Raw genomic sequence first — 15,723 nt, 5'->3', positions numbered from 1 at the left:
CTTCCTCAAGGCAAATCTACGAGTCACACAGGTGAGTCTTTTGATGTTGTTGAAGTTCATACCAACCACTTAAGTTCATGTGAATGCACTTTTCCTTCACATTTACTTGGACCTAATGATTTACCCCGAGCAGTCGAGTATATCAATGGAACACAAGCACATTTCTTGTTTGATTCTGGTAGTTCTCACAATTTTCTTAATGATCACTTTGTGCAGCAAATGGAATTCTACATAAACACAAGCGATCATATCTATCAAGTTCACATGAAAAATGGAAGCGTTCAATACATCAGTGGCATTGTTTGTCAACTGTCAATTCAAATGGATACCTATTTGGGGAAGCTAGACTTTCATGTTATGAAACTACAATCCGCAGAGACATTTTAGGATACCCTTGGTTTTTTAATAAAAACCCTTCTTTGTCCATTGATTGGGTTAATCACTCAATCACATTTGAACTTAATAATTGTAAACATTTTATTCAATGTTCCAAACTCCCTTCTCGTTCACTTGTGTCTTCTAAATCTTTAAGTGAGTATTCTAGTTCATTAATTTATTTGCATGTAATTGATCTTGCGCTTCAATTTTATTATTTTAATATTGACACTACACCATTACCACATTATGAACAACGATTACTCAACTCTATTTTAGATGATTTTCAAGACGTGTTTCCTAACGAATTGCCGCTTACTTCACCACCAAAACGTAATGTGGACCATCAAATTGAACTCATCCCCGGTGCTGCTCCTATGAGCATTCCACCTTACCGACTTGAGTATGGGCCACATTAGGTATAGTAAATCACCTTGGGGTGCACCAGTTCTATTAGTAAAGAAGAAGGAAGGTTCATGGTGGATGTGTATCAATTATCGCCGTTTGAATAAAATGACAATTAAAAATGCATATCCGTTACCTCGTGCCGATGATTTGATTGATCGTTTGCATGGGGCTCGATATTTTACGAAAATTGACTTACGAACATGTTATCATCAGATTCACATTGCCGAGGATGATATTCCTAAAACCACTTTTCATACGCGTTATGGCCATTATGAGTTTTTAGTCATGCCTTTCGGGTTGACTAATGCTCCAACCACATTCCAACAAGCGATGAATGACGTTTTCCGAGATCAACTCAGTGATTTTGTTGTCGTCTTCTTGGATGATATTTTGATATATGGCCATACCTTGCAAGATCATGTTCAACATGTTCGATTTGTTTTGCAAAAGTTGCATGACAACTCTTTCTATGCAAAACATTCAAAATGTGATTTTTTCCAAAAATCTATTGTGTACCTAGGTCATTTAATTACGGAAAATGGTGTTGAAATTGAACCTTCTCGTATTGAAAAGGTTAAAATTTGGCCCATTCCTCGTAACATTCGTGAACCGCGATCATTCTTAGGGTTTGTTGGATTTTTACGAAAATCGATTCGTAACTATTCCAAATTGACTACGCCATTAACTGACCTTTTAAAAGGTCATCCACGTAAGTCTGTCAAACCAATTGCATGGAATGAACAACTTGACAAATCATTTGAGACACTCAAAGAGCATGTGTGTTAGTCTCCCACTCTTCTATTACCGGACCCTTTTAACCCTTTCTCAATCGAAACCGATGCTAGTGATTATGTTATTGGTGCCGTTCTTTATCAAGGCGGTCACCCTATTGCTTTTGAAAGTAAGAAGCTTGATGCTCCTCAATCTCGGTATTCGGTTCAAGAGAAAGAGTTGTTTGCGGTAATGCATGCACTTAAAAGATGGAGGCACTATCTCTATGGAAATAAATTTGTGGTTACAACAAACCATCAATCATTGAAGTATTTTTGTGACCAACCAGATCTTGTTGGTTGTAAAGGCCGTTGGGCTGACCTTATGGAAGATTTTGATTTTTCCTATCGCAAGGGTTCTATGAACACTGTTGCAGATGCTCTTAGTCACATTAAAGAAGTTAACATGCTTAGCTTCACGGAAATAAAATCTGATCTTTTAGATCACCTTCGAGGGAAATACCTTGATGACAATTATTTTTCGAAATACTGGACGAAAGCCGAATCTGGTTTAGATGCCGATACTAGCACCCTACCCTCAAAGGCGACCTTTCACTTTACAAATGGTTTGCTCTACTGTAGTGGAAAGGTATGTGTTCAAGATTTACCATACGTAAAACAGAAAATTCTTCATGAATGTGAAGATGCACCATCTGTTGGTCATCCTGGAATACAACGCACACTCGTTCTCATCTCGAGTACTTTTTTTTGGCCTAAGATGCGCTCTGACGTGCATAAATACGTAACTCAATGCTTCCAATGTCAGATTAATAAGTCGGAACGACTTAAAGCTGTTGTTCTTTTACATCCCTGAGATATTCCCAACAACAAATGGGAAAGTATCTCGATGGATTTTATTGTTAGTTTACCTCGTACATAGAGGGGTCATGATGCAATTTGGGTTGTCGTTGATAGACTAACAAAATTGGCTAGATTTATTCCTACCAAAACCACGGTAACTGCTCAACAATTGGCTTATCAATTTGTTGATGAGTTATTTCGTTTTTATGGATTACCGATGGATATTGTTAGTGATCGAGATTCCAAGTTTAATAGTGACTTTTGGACTCAAGTCTTTAAGAAACTAGAAACTACGTTGAGCATGAGTTCCGTAGATCATCCTCGGTCTGATGGACAAACTGAACGAGTTAATCAAATTATTGAGGACATGCTTCGAGCTTATATAGCAAAACCCTCGTTGAAGTGGTAGCAATACCTTCCTATCTTAGAATTTGCCTATAATAGCTCTAAACATATATCCATTGGATATAATCCTTTTATGTTGATGTATGGTTTTCAGCCACGTGCCCTAGTTGATGTTACAATTCATCGTGATACATTTGTTGATGAGTTATTTCGTTTTTATGGATTACCGATGGATATTGTTAGTGATCGAGATTCCAAGTTTACTAGTGACTTTTGGACTCAAGTCTTTAAGAAACTAGAAACTACGTTGATCATGAGTTCTGTAGATCATCCTCAGTCTGATGGACAAACTGAACGAGTTAATCAAATTATTGAGGACATGCTTTGAGCTTATATAGCAAAAACCCCGTCCAAGTGGTAGCAATACCTTCCTATCTTAGAATTTGCCTATAATAGCTCTAAACATATATCCATTGGATATAGTCCTTTTATGTTGATGTATGGTTTTCAGCCACGTGCCCCAATTGATGTTACAATTCATCGTGATACATTTGTTGATGAGTTATTTCGTTTTTATGGATTACCGATGGATATTGTTAGTGATCGAGAGTCCAAGTTTACTAGTGACTTTTGGACTCAAGTCTTTAAGAAACTAGAAACTACGTTGTCGTGCCTTTCGGCGCCGAATCGTTGCGTGAGTCGGGTGGGAACCACTGAGGTTTTGGACTAGGAGAAAGAAGAATATGAGATGAGGCTAGTAATGAATAGATTATTAGAAAGAGAGATAGAAATTTCGTGAATCCCACGAGTGTATTGTATTCGATTAATCAATATTTAGATAAGAATATGTATTTAGATTGAAAGAAAGATATAAGAAACTTGTGAATCCCACAATTATATTAATCGGTTGGTGTTTTCGGAAATATATCCAATTTCCAAATATTTCACACACCTATTACATTGTGCTCCCCATCCTTATATAGTGATGGAAGAGACTAAGCATAGCTACATGCTTTTTCTAATATGTTCATGCACACTAAATGTGCATGTGATGCTTTTCTAATCCTTGCTTTTATTTGCTAAATATAGTGCTCATGCACGCTAGATGTGCATGAGTCACTTTTTAGTTGTTTGCGTTTTTCTATAAAATATTCACGCACTCTAAAAATGCATGATTTACCTTTTAATAAAGGTAGGCGCAAATAAAGCACTTATAGTTATTAAATCTATTTGTAGAACACTAAAGATAACGTAGCATAATGGTAAAGTTGAGGTTTGGCTATGTGGAGGTATAGGGTTTGAATCTTGCCTTATGGACGTGATAAATATTTTGATATTCTTATTTTATTTATTTATATGTAATTAAATCGGTTATATTATTTTTACTTTTTCATGTAGTGTACGAAATACACTACGACAACGTTGAGCATTAGTTCCGTAGATCATCCTCAGTCTGATGGACAAACTGAACGAGTTAATCAAATAATTGAGGACATGCTTCGAGTTTATATAGCAAAAACCCCATCCAAGTATATAGCAAAAACCCCATCCAAGTGGTAGCAATACCTTCCTATCTTAGAATTTGCCTATAATAGCTCTAAACATATATCCATTGGATATAGTCCTTTTATGTTGATGTATGGTTTTCAGCCATGTGCCCTAGTTGATGTTACAATTCATCGTGATACATTAGAGAGTACATGCAATTTTTTGCAAGACATGAACAAATGTTGCATATTGCCAAAGAGAATGTCAAGACAACTCAAGATCATGCTCGATTTTATGCTGATCAGGATAGATGTCCTCGTGCATGTACTATTGGTCAAAAAGTTTTTTTGTGTGTCCCAACTAACTCTACGTCATTGTCTACGGGCAAGTGCGCTAAGTTATCCCCACGATATTGTGGCCCATTTGAAATCCTTAAGCGGGTTGGGTCATCTACTTATCACCTTGCCTTACGCCGGAGTGTTGGTATTCATCCTGTTTTTCACGTCAGTCGTCTAAAACCATTTTTAGGCTCTGGTGATAACACCATCACAATCCAAGATCTTGTAACATTAGAGGATTTTTCTTACAAACCTCACGTTCCTAAACGAATTCTTAATTCTCGTACTAAACGTTTACGTTCTAAAGAGATTCGGCTATTCAAGATCAAATGGATGGATAAACCTATTGATGATGCCACATGGGAACGCGAGCATACTCTTAAGGCACAATTTCCTCACTTTATATTTCAAGAGTGCAATCTTTTGAAGTAGGGGAGTATGTTATGTACACATAACGTTGGTGAGGGTATGTCACCAATATTTACATTAGTGAAGGGTATGTTCACTAATGTTAAAAAGGGGACTAATGATTGGATAGAAGGAATGATAGGTGCATGCACTATCATGATTTGGACAACCAATGAATGGAGAGCCTTTTTGACCAATAGTAAATGCACGAGGACATCTATCCCAATCGGCAAAAAGTCGAGCACGATTTGAGCCGTCTTGACATTCTCTTTGGCAATATGCAACATTTGGTTTATGTCTTGCAAAAAATTGCATGTACTCTCTAATGTATCACGATGAATCGTGACATCAACTGGGGCATGTCGCTGAAAACCATACATCAAGATAAAAGGACTATATCCAATGGATGTATGTTTATGTTACCCGGCCGACAAAGACTAGGGTGTGAAAAGGGGAATTGTTATTTGGTAATCTGTTGAAATTACTAATCTTAATATATATATTAATATATGAGAAGATGTGGACAGACGGACCGGAATCGGTATGCCGATCCGGATCCGGACCGATCCCGAATAGGTGCCGGTTGGCACCGTTTTGTACTTCGCACCAGTGACCTATATAAAGGCCCGGTTACAATGTAGTCATTAACGGAGAGTAATATAAACCTTTAGTTTAATCATTGAGTATTGTTCACCGTTCTGTGCTTATTGTATATCTTACGCGTGTTAATGATGTATTGCTAAGTAACCGATTAAGGTCCAATTAAGCGTTGTGTCGTAAGTTATCTCATCGTACACTCTTTGGTGAAGTGTCTTAAGTGGACACCCTGTGTTAGGCTATTGTCCGGCCCTAAGGATTAACGCAGTTTTTGGCGACCATGATTCCTGCACAATCGCAGTGAACAATGACGGGAATGGATGACTAGGCCAACGGATGACTCGGTTACGGAGAGAGCAAGAAGACTTGCTGAACGGCGAAGGCGGCGAGAGGCTTTCTAGCAAGCGGCAGAAGAAATCCGATCAAATCGATCATTTTCCAAAGTTATCCGGAAAGTGGCGGAGGAGTTGCTCCGTCTGCAACAAAACGCCTACCCGGACGAAGGAAGCAGCTTAAGCAGTCTCCGGGAAGCGGAATCCCTTCTCCAGGCCTTGGCCGGAGGAGACGGCGAATCCAAAGCATTTTCGGCGCTAGAATCGGATTCGGAAGGGGGTTACAACGCGCACACGAACTATCGCAGCAGTAACGACACCCCAGGAGGACCGGAGGACGAGGAGTCGGATACATTACCGACACCGGAACTAGAATTGTCAGACCGAGAACCTCTGGCACTAGACGTGGAGCAACCTCCGGAGCCGGAAGAGTACAAAGAAAGACCTCTGACATCGAAAGTCGAGGAGGAGAAGCCGGCAACACCGAAGGAGGAGGAACACAGACCTCCGACATCGACAGAGGACCGACAAAGACCTCCGACTCCGACAGAGGACCAGCAATGACCTCCGATGCCGACGGAAGAGCAGGAAAGACCACTGACACCGCCAGCCCGCGCACCGACACTAGACGACGACATGCCGTTCCAGTACCCCAAGTATAGGGATGACCCGGACGCGGAGGCTCATGTTCACGCTTTTCAACAAACATGGGAGGTGAACCATGTGTCACAACGGTTAACCGCAACCGAAGAGGAACGATCTAAGATAGCCGAATTCGGCGTGACATTGGAAGGACCGGCCGCCAGATGGCACTGGACGCAAGACCCCAGCACCATCACCACCTTTGCGGACCTGAAAAATAAATTCTTGCACTTCTTTCAAAAGGAGGCAGACCAAAGAGAAATGGTGGGCCTATTTTATACCATCCGGTAGGACCCTGGGGAGAGCATTCCGCAATTTGTCATCCGGTTTCAACGGATGCACAATCAGCTTACCCGAACACCTCCGGAGGAAGAAACATGGGCTATATTCTTAGTCGTGCTCCGGGAACCTCTATGTACGGTATGCACGGTCATCGACTTTCACACAAGTACCGTCGACCAGGTCATCGACCGGGTTAGAGAAATGGAGAAAACAAGCTCTTGGCTAACAATGGGAGCACTCCAACGAGCGTTACCAACCGATGAGGATCTCCGGTTTCGACAGGCCATTCAATGCACAACATGCCTAAATGTTGGACACTCATCACTAGAATGTACCATGCAGTCGCAATGTCTACTGTGCCATTCCAGGAACCACACAATGGAGCAGTGCGAGTACAATTTGTTGAATCGCCAAGCACCACTGGTTTGGCAAATCGAACCACGGAGTACTAAGGAGGAGGAAGAAGAACGTTGGAGGCGAGAAGAGCGATACCGACCGGCACAGGATGTCCGGTACAGGGACAACTATGACCGGTATGATAGATATGATCGGTATCGGGATGATAATGGACGGTATGAAAGATACAATCGGGACCAATCCCCCGGTTACAACCGACGGGAAGCCTACGGTAGACATGATGACCAACCCCATCAAGAGTATCGAAACAAAAAGAAACGCCATTTCAAGAAAAGCGGTTACCTACAGGAACCGGAGAAGGGCGCCTCAAGCAGCCAACCGGATCAAAGCCCCGCCGTTACCACAGGTCCTCCACCGGGGGCAGGAAACAACGCCGAATCCAGCACTACCCGGAAAGCATATTGCTACTATTGCCGACAAGAAGGACATTATAGTAATCAATGCCCGGCAAAGAGCTATGATAAACAACCGACGGTGAACATGGTAGTCGCTGAAGTCGCAGACTTGCAGCAGGTAACCACAAGATCGTGTTGGGATTTCGGTCCCTCCGGATGGGATGTCCAGAGATGAATGACGGCAAGCCCGGTTGCGGTTACGGAGCCGGATGATGAATACCCCGGCTACGGAGCCGGATGATGAAGACCCCGGCTACGGAGCCGGATGATGAATACCCCGGCTACGGAGCCGGATGTTGAAGACCCCGGTTACGGAGCCGGATGAAGAATGTACCCGGAGAGAGATCCGGATGCGGGGACATATTTGTGAATATGTTTTGCCAAGAGCCCTTGAGGCTATATTTGTAAATAGCCCGAAAGTCATATGTGTATAAATATGACTTAGGGCAAACAGTTCAATGTTGTTGCTCATTTTATGTTTTCAGCCGAGAGAGCGAAGTGAGAGCAGCCGAGAGAGAGAGAGAGAAAGGAAGAGGTCGACGCCTCTGTGTATTACCGCCGCCTGTGGCGAAGACAGTGAGCTCAAGGTTGTTGCCTTGTAGCTTCACCATTGTACATCTCTGTGTATAGTGATAGTTGGAGTTTGAGGACTCCCGTGGTTTTTCCCATTTAGGGTTTTCCACGTAAAACATCCAGTGTACCTTCCTCTCTATTGTCCTCGTGCACTTTGTATTTCCCGTTTTCTGTGAGTTGATCCTATTCCTCGGTTGTGGCCGAGCACTGTTTTTCAACAAATTGGTATCAGAGCGACGGTAACACAGAAAATGGAAGGCGGCGGTAGTGGGCCTCCGGGCATGATGGTGTTGAACTCACAGAACTACGCCGATTGGAAGATAAAGATGGAAGACCTTCTCATCGTCCGAGACCTGTACGAACCGATCGACAATGCCGAGGTACCCAAGGGAGTAATAGAGTCGGAGTGGAAGCTCCTGAACCGGAAAGCCGTAGCGACGATCCGGCAATATGTCGATGTAAGCGTTCTACAACATGTGGCGAACGACACCAACGCATATGAGATGTGGAAGAAGCTGTCGGGCCTCTACGAGAGGAAGAATGCGTTGAACCGGACCTCCCTGATGAGGAAGATTGTGAACCTCAAGTACCGGGACGGCGAGAATATGGTGGAACACGTGAGCACGTTCATGGGATTCGTGAACCAGCTTGCGGCGATCAAGTTCCCGTTGGAGGATGCAATGCAAGCCATCATTCTGATGTGTACATTGCCGGAAAGCTGGGAGAACTTGGTGGTGACTCTCAGCACCTCCTGCACCGAAGATAACTTGTCTCTACAAACGGTAAAGACAAGCATTTTGAACGAAGAAGCGCGTCGAAAAGATAAAGAACCGGTTTCCGATCCGAAGATGCTGCTTACCGAATCCGATCGGGGAAGACAATGGAACCGGAGTCCGCAAAGACGGGAGAAGTCGGGGACCCGGTCGCAGTCAAGAGGAAGGCCCACATGCTTCCACTGTGGGAAGCCGGGGCACTTCCGGAAGAATTGTCGGCATTACCGAAAGGACAACGGAGCCGACGACACCGATTCGAAGAAGTCACCGGAGAGAAACGGTGCATACCGGGGAGCCACGGACCGGAGAGGTCCGGATCGGCGAGGGCAGGACCGGAAAGGAACGACAGCACTCGCGGCAAGTGAAGAAGAGATAATGCTCATTACCGAAGAGACGGAGCTGAACCTTGCCGGTGAGGAGATGACCTGGGTGGTCGATTCCGGAGCATCGTTCCATCTGACCCCGGAGAAGAAATACTTCTCATCCTACACAGCCGGTGAGCACAGCTGTGTCCGGATGGGAAATGAAGGTACATGCCGGATTGCCGGCATAGGAGACGTGTGGCTGATGACATCAACCGGATGCAAGATGCTGCTGAAGGATGTCCGACACGTTCCGGAGGTTCGATTGAACCTGATTTCGGCCGGGAGGCTAGACGATGAAGGCTACACGGGTAGCATCCGGAACGGTGTCATGAAGTTCAGCAAGGGGAGCTTGATAGTGGCTCGGGCCCGGAAGGTCAACACACTGTACCTGATGAATTCCCGGCTATGTCCGGAGGAGCTGAACGTGGCAGCTGACACTGCCGGTGAGCTGTGGCACAAGAGACTGTGCCACATGAGTGAGAAGGGGATGAAGAGGCTTGCAGAAGACAACCTTATTCCAGTGAAGCATGTGCACCTGGAGAAGTGCACCGACTGCCTGGCCGGTAAGCAAAACCGGACCTCCTTCCACTCAAGGCCACCGACGAGACGTAGCGCACCATTGGAGCTGGTGCACACTGACGTGTGTCAAGTAGAAACGAAGTCACATGGCGGAGCCCAGTACTTCGTGACATTCATTGATGACCACAGCCGGAAGCTGTGGACGGCATCGTTGAAGACAAAGGACCAAGTGTTGTGCGTCTTCAAAGAACTTCACGCGAGAGTGGAAAGGGAATCCGGCAAGAAGCTGAAAGCGATACGAGCGGATAACGGAGGGAAATACTGGGGGCAGTTCCAGGAGTACTGTCGCTCGAAGGGAATCCGGCTCGAGTTTACTGTGCCGAAGACACCGGAACTGAACGGGCTGGCCGAGAGGATGAACCGGACCATAATGGAGAGGGTCCGGAGTATGCTGGCGCATGCAAAATTACCCAAGGGATTTTGGGCTGAGGCAATGTCGACGGCGACGTATGTGATAAATAGATCACCCTCAGTACCTTTGGACGGAGACACGCCGCAGAAAGTGTGGACCGGTAAGGAAGTGTCCTACCGGCATCTGAAGGTGTTCGGGTGTCTCGCATACGTGCATGTGGCAAAGGACCGGAGAGGAAAGTTAGATCCAAAGACCCGGCCATGCATATTCCTCGGTTACGGCGACGACGAGTTCGGCTACCGAGTATGGGACCCGGTCGACAAGAAGATATTCAGGAGTCGAGATATCATCTTCATGGAGGACAAGACACTCGCCGACTGGGAGTCGGAGAAGAAGATGAAGAGCTCCAAGTCGACCGGTGAGGATAAACTCTACGAGGAGCAGTCCCGACCGGCAAGGGACCGGTTAGCACTCGAGGATCCGGCCGAAGACGGTGAAGAAACAGAACCGGCCGAGGAAGATGAAACTGATACCGGAACCGGCCCTGATCCCGAAATGGATTCGGATGAAGAGGAAACGGAGGAGCCAGTTACCGAAGCTCCGGAACGGAGATATCCCCTAAGAGAGAGAAGGGCCCCCCGGAGATTTCCGGAACCAGAGCACGTGTTGCTAACCGACGAGGGGGAGCCGGAGAGTTTTGAAGAAGCAAAACTTGACACCCATAGCCGCAGGTGGTTAAGTGCCATGCAGGAGGAGATGGATTCCCTGCATGAGAACCACACATATGAACTTATGGAGTTGCCGAAAGGAAAGCGGGCACTTCGAAACAAGTGGGTGTTCAAGCTGAAACCGGGAGATGCCGGAAACCCCCCGAGATACAAAGCCAGGATCGTGGTGAAGGGGTTCCAGCAGAAGAAGGGCGTCGACTTCGACGAGATATTTGCCCCGGTAGTGAAGATGACCTCCATCCGGACGGTGCTGAGCATAGCGGCAAGCATGGACCTCGAGGTAGAACAGATGGACGTGAAGACGGCATTCCTTCACGGTGACCTCGAAGAAGAGATCTACATGCAGCAACCGGAAGGATTCGAGAAGAAAGGGAAGGAGCACCTGGTATGCCGGTTGAAGAAGAGCCTTTACGGACTGAAGCAGGCTCCCCGGCAATGGTACCGGAAGTTCGACTCCTTCATGACCGACGAAGGGTACCACAAAACGCAGTCCGATCACTGCGTGTTTGTGAAGAAGTTCGAAGGAGGAGACTCTCTAATACTCCTCCTGTACGTGGATGACATGTTGATCGTCGGACGGGATCAGGGCAAGATACGGATGCTGAAGAAGGCACTTCACCGAACCTTCTCAATGAAGGACCTGGGTCCGGCGAGGCAAATACTAGGGATGCACATCATCCGAGACCGGAAGAAGAAGCAGTTGTGGCTGTCACAGGAGAAGTACGTAACAAAGGTGCTTCACCGGTTCAACATGTCGGAAGCAAGACCGGTCGGATCAACTCTCCCGGCAAACTGCAAGTTGTCCAGCAAGCAAAGCCCCAAGACAAAGGCTGAGAAAGAGGACATGATGAAAGTACCATATGCCTCTGCCATCGGAAGCTTGATGTACGCAATGGTGTGTACAAGACCGGACATAGGATATGCAGTCGGAGTGGTGAGCCGGTACATGAGCAATCCCGGCAAAGAACACTGGAACGCGGTCAAGTGGATACTCCGATACCTGAAAGGCACGGCAAACGTGTGCCTCCGATTCGGCTCCGGTAAGCCCGAACTCGACGGCTTCACCGATTCGGATATGTCGGCTGATGCAGATACCAGCCGGTCCACATCAGGGTATGTGATGACGTATGCAGGGGGAGCTGTTTCGTGGCAGTCGAGGCTGCAGAAGACGGTTGCGTTGTCAACCACGGAGGCGGAGTACATGGCGGCTGTTGAAGCCAGCAAGGAAATGATATGGATGAAGGACTTCATTAGAGAGCTCGGTATCCGGCAGGAGGAGTACCGACTCTACTGCGACAGTCAGAGTGCCATCCACCTTGCGAAGAACGCGGCCTATCACTCCCGGACGAAGCACATCCAGCGAAGATATCACTGGATCCGGGAAAGGATAGAAGACCAGGAGTTCGTGCTGACGAAGATCCACACGGACGAGAACGGCTCAGATATGCTGACCAAAGTGCTCACACCCGACAAGCTGGAAGCATGCCGGAAGAGGATCGGATTGGAGAGACATCCCATGCCGAAGTGAAGGGGGAGTTTGTTGGGATTTCGGTCCCTCCGGAGGGGATGTCCAGAGATGAATGACGGCAAGCCCGGTTGCAGTTACAGAGCCGGATGATGAATACCCCGGCTACGGAGCTGGATGATGAAGACCCCGGCTACGGAGCCGGATGATGAATACCCCGGCTACGGAGCCGGATGCTGAAGACCCCGGTTACGGAGCCGGATGAAGAATGTACCCGGAGAGAGATCCGGATGCGGGGACATATTTGTGAATATGTTTTGCCAAGAGCCCTTGAGGCTATATTTGTAAATAGCCCGAAAGTCATATGTGTATAAATATGACTTAGGGCAAACAGTTCAATGTTGTTGCTCATTTTATGTTTTCAGCCGAGAGAGCGAAGTGAGAGCAGCCGAGAGAGAGAGAGAGAAAGGAAGAGGTCGACGCCTCTGTGTATTACCGCCGCCTGTGGCGAAGACAGTGAGCTCAAGGTTGTTGCCTTGTAGCTTCACCATTGTACATCTCTGTGTATAGTGATAGTTGGAGTTTGAGGACTCCCGTGGTTTTTCCCATTTAGGGTTTTCCACGTAAAACATCCAGTGTACCTTCCTCTCTATTGTCCTCGTGCACTTTGTATTTCCCGTTTTCTGTGAGTTGATCCTATTCCTCGGTTGTGGCCGAGCACTGTTTTTCAACAGATCGAAGGGTAAGGTGACGGAATGGGAGGCGCAAGAGGCCATCCGCAAGCAGGCTACAGAATGGGTAGAAAAGGCGAATGCGTGAAACATGGCCGAGCTTGCACAACAAAAGCAAAATACCGAAGAGCTCGCCGGCGGCAGTCAGCCCGAAAATGCGACATGGCAGGCATTGCAGGAATGCCAAATCACGTTGCCATTAGGACGGCTCCTACAACTAGTGCCCATATTCACAGAAGGACTCAAGACAAGCATGACGGCAGGAGAAACACCACCGGCTCCAACATTCTTCTCAAATCCGAAGGAGGGACCGACGGTAGTAGACACAAACAATCCGACAATCACAACCATTGTGAAGGGAAAGGAGTTACCCGGAACAGTAATAGATGGAGGATTCGACGTCAATGTGATTAGCTTCCCAACGTGCAAAACCTTGGGAATCCAAGAGTGGGAACCATGCCAGTTCTGGTTGCGGATGGCGGATACAAGCTTAGTGCGACCGACTGGCTTGATACGAGATTTGGAAGTAACGATCGCCGGCCACACATTTTGCATTTCGGCAGTAGTGCTACAACTACATGCATAAGGAGCTTACCCACTATTGTTGGGGCAGCCGTGGTTGAAAATGACACACATTAAACAAAACTGGAGGAAGAATATAATCACCTTCCGGCGGGGAAAAGCAAAAGTACAGGTACTGACACAACCACGGATGGGCACTGGGAAGGAATTGACACCCCTATATGCCGAATGCGTCAATATGCTGGACGGATTAGCAAACGAAGAGGTAGATCAATACTTGCAGGATAATCCGAAGATCGTACCTCTGTTCGAAATCGACGTAGCCGAAGCCGTATCACCATACATACTACAACCGGACGGAGCCGACGAGGAACCAAATAAAGAAGTGATCCGGGAGCTATGTCAAGCATAGGAGGCGCTGGAAAGAGAAATGGCCGTATCGCAACGGGTTAAAGCATCCCAACTAGAGGAGGTAAATCTAGGAAATACGGAAGAGGCGAGACTGGTGCACATCGCTAAGGAAATGACTCCGGAGAACAAAACGGCGATGATTACACTTCTCAAAGAATTTCGGGACGTGTTTGCCTGGTCTTACGAGGATATGCGAGGGCTCGATCCTCAGCTATATCAACATCAGATACATTTGAGCAAAGGCACAACGACGGTATCGGATGAATCCAAATTACGCCGCCAAAGTCAAGGAGGAAATCGACAAGTTACTGAGGGTTGGCTTTATCCGCCCAGTAAAGAAATCTACATGGCTAAGCCCAATAGTAGTCGTACCAAAGAAAAACGACAAAATTAGAGTTTGTGTCGACTACCGTAAGCTTAATGCGGCGACGGTAACAGATGCATTCCCACTCCCATTTACGGATGGAGTTTTGGACGCAGTCGCCGGCCATGAGGTATACAATTTCTTAGACAGATTCAGCGGATACAACCATATCCGGATGCACCCCGATGACCAGGAGAAAATGACTTTCGTCACCGAATGGGAGTGTTTGTTGCCGTAGTAATGATGTTTGGACTAAAAACGGTGCCGGCAACGTTCCAGAGGATCATCATGGAAATATTCGGAGAATTCATACCGACATTCATGCAGGTGTATCTGGATGACTTCGCCGTCTATAGCCGGAAAACAGATCACTTTCAGCACCTCCGACTGTGTCTAGAGAAATGTCGGGCTTACCGGCTAAGCTTGAATCCGACAAAATGTGTATTCGGAGTGTCAAGCGGGGTGCTATTAGGACACATTGTGAGCAAGGAAGGAATTGTTGTGGACTCGGACAAAGTAAAAGCAATCTTGGAGGCACCGGCACCAACAACGGCCAAAGCATTAAGTCGTTTCTTAGGCCAAATCCGGTGGCATAGCCGAATGCTCCGGTATCTGCCGGACCTAGCTACACCACTGCATGCTGTGGTACACCGAACACCGTTCTAGTGGACCGACACCGAAGACAAGGCGTACCGGGCACTCAAAGTACTATTGTCGCAAGCGTCGGTAGTGCAACCCCCGGATTGGGCAAATGAGTTTCATGTGTTCGTGGATGCGTCCGACAATGCAATCGGAAGTGCGTTGATGCAACTTACGGAGCCAAGGTGGTACCGGCCCATATATTACGCAAGCCGAAAGTTATCCCAAGCCGAACGAAATTATTCCACCACGGAAAGGGAAGCTTTGGGCATGATCTACAACATGACAAAATTCAGACATTATTTGTTGGGAAGGAAATTTTCCTTCCACGTAGATCATTCGGCACTCCTCTATTTAGTTTCCAAAGCGTCACTAACCGGTAAGTTGGCATGGTGGACGTTACTGTTGCAGGAATTTGAGTTCGAAATATTCCACCAACCCGGCATACAGCACGCAGTAGCAGACTATTTGAGCCGGTTAGATTCCGGCGAGACTGGTGACAGAGTCCCGGACGAGTTTCCGGATGCTGAGCTATTTCGAGTCACCGCGGAAACGACAACAGTTGAAACGGTGGCACAAGAAGATAAGTGGCTAATGAATATGCAACAATTTCTGAGCACCGG

The sequence above is a fragment of the Azolla caroliniana genome, unplaced genomic scaffold (genome assembly GCF_043228905.1).
Source record: "Azolla caroliniana isolate FFs.n. ecotype wild unplaced genomic scaffold, voAzoCaro1.0.p SCAF_14, whole genome shotgun sequence".
In the NCBI taxonomy this organism is placed as follows: Eukaryota; Viridiplantae; Streptophyta; class Polypodiopsida; order Salviniales; family Salviniaceae; genus Azolla; species Azolla caroliniana.
This window is presented reverse-complemented; position numbering follows the sequence as displayed.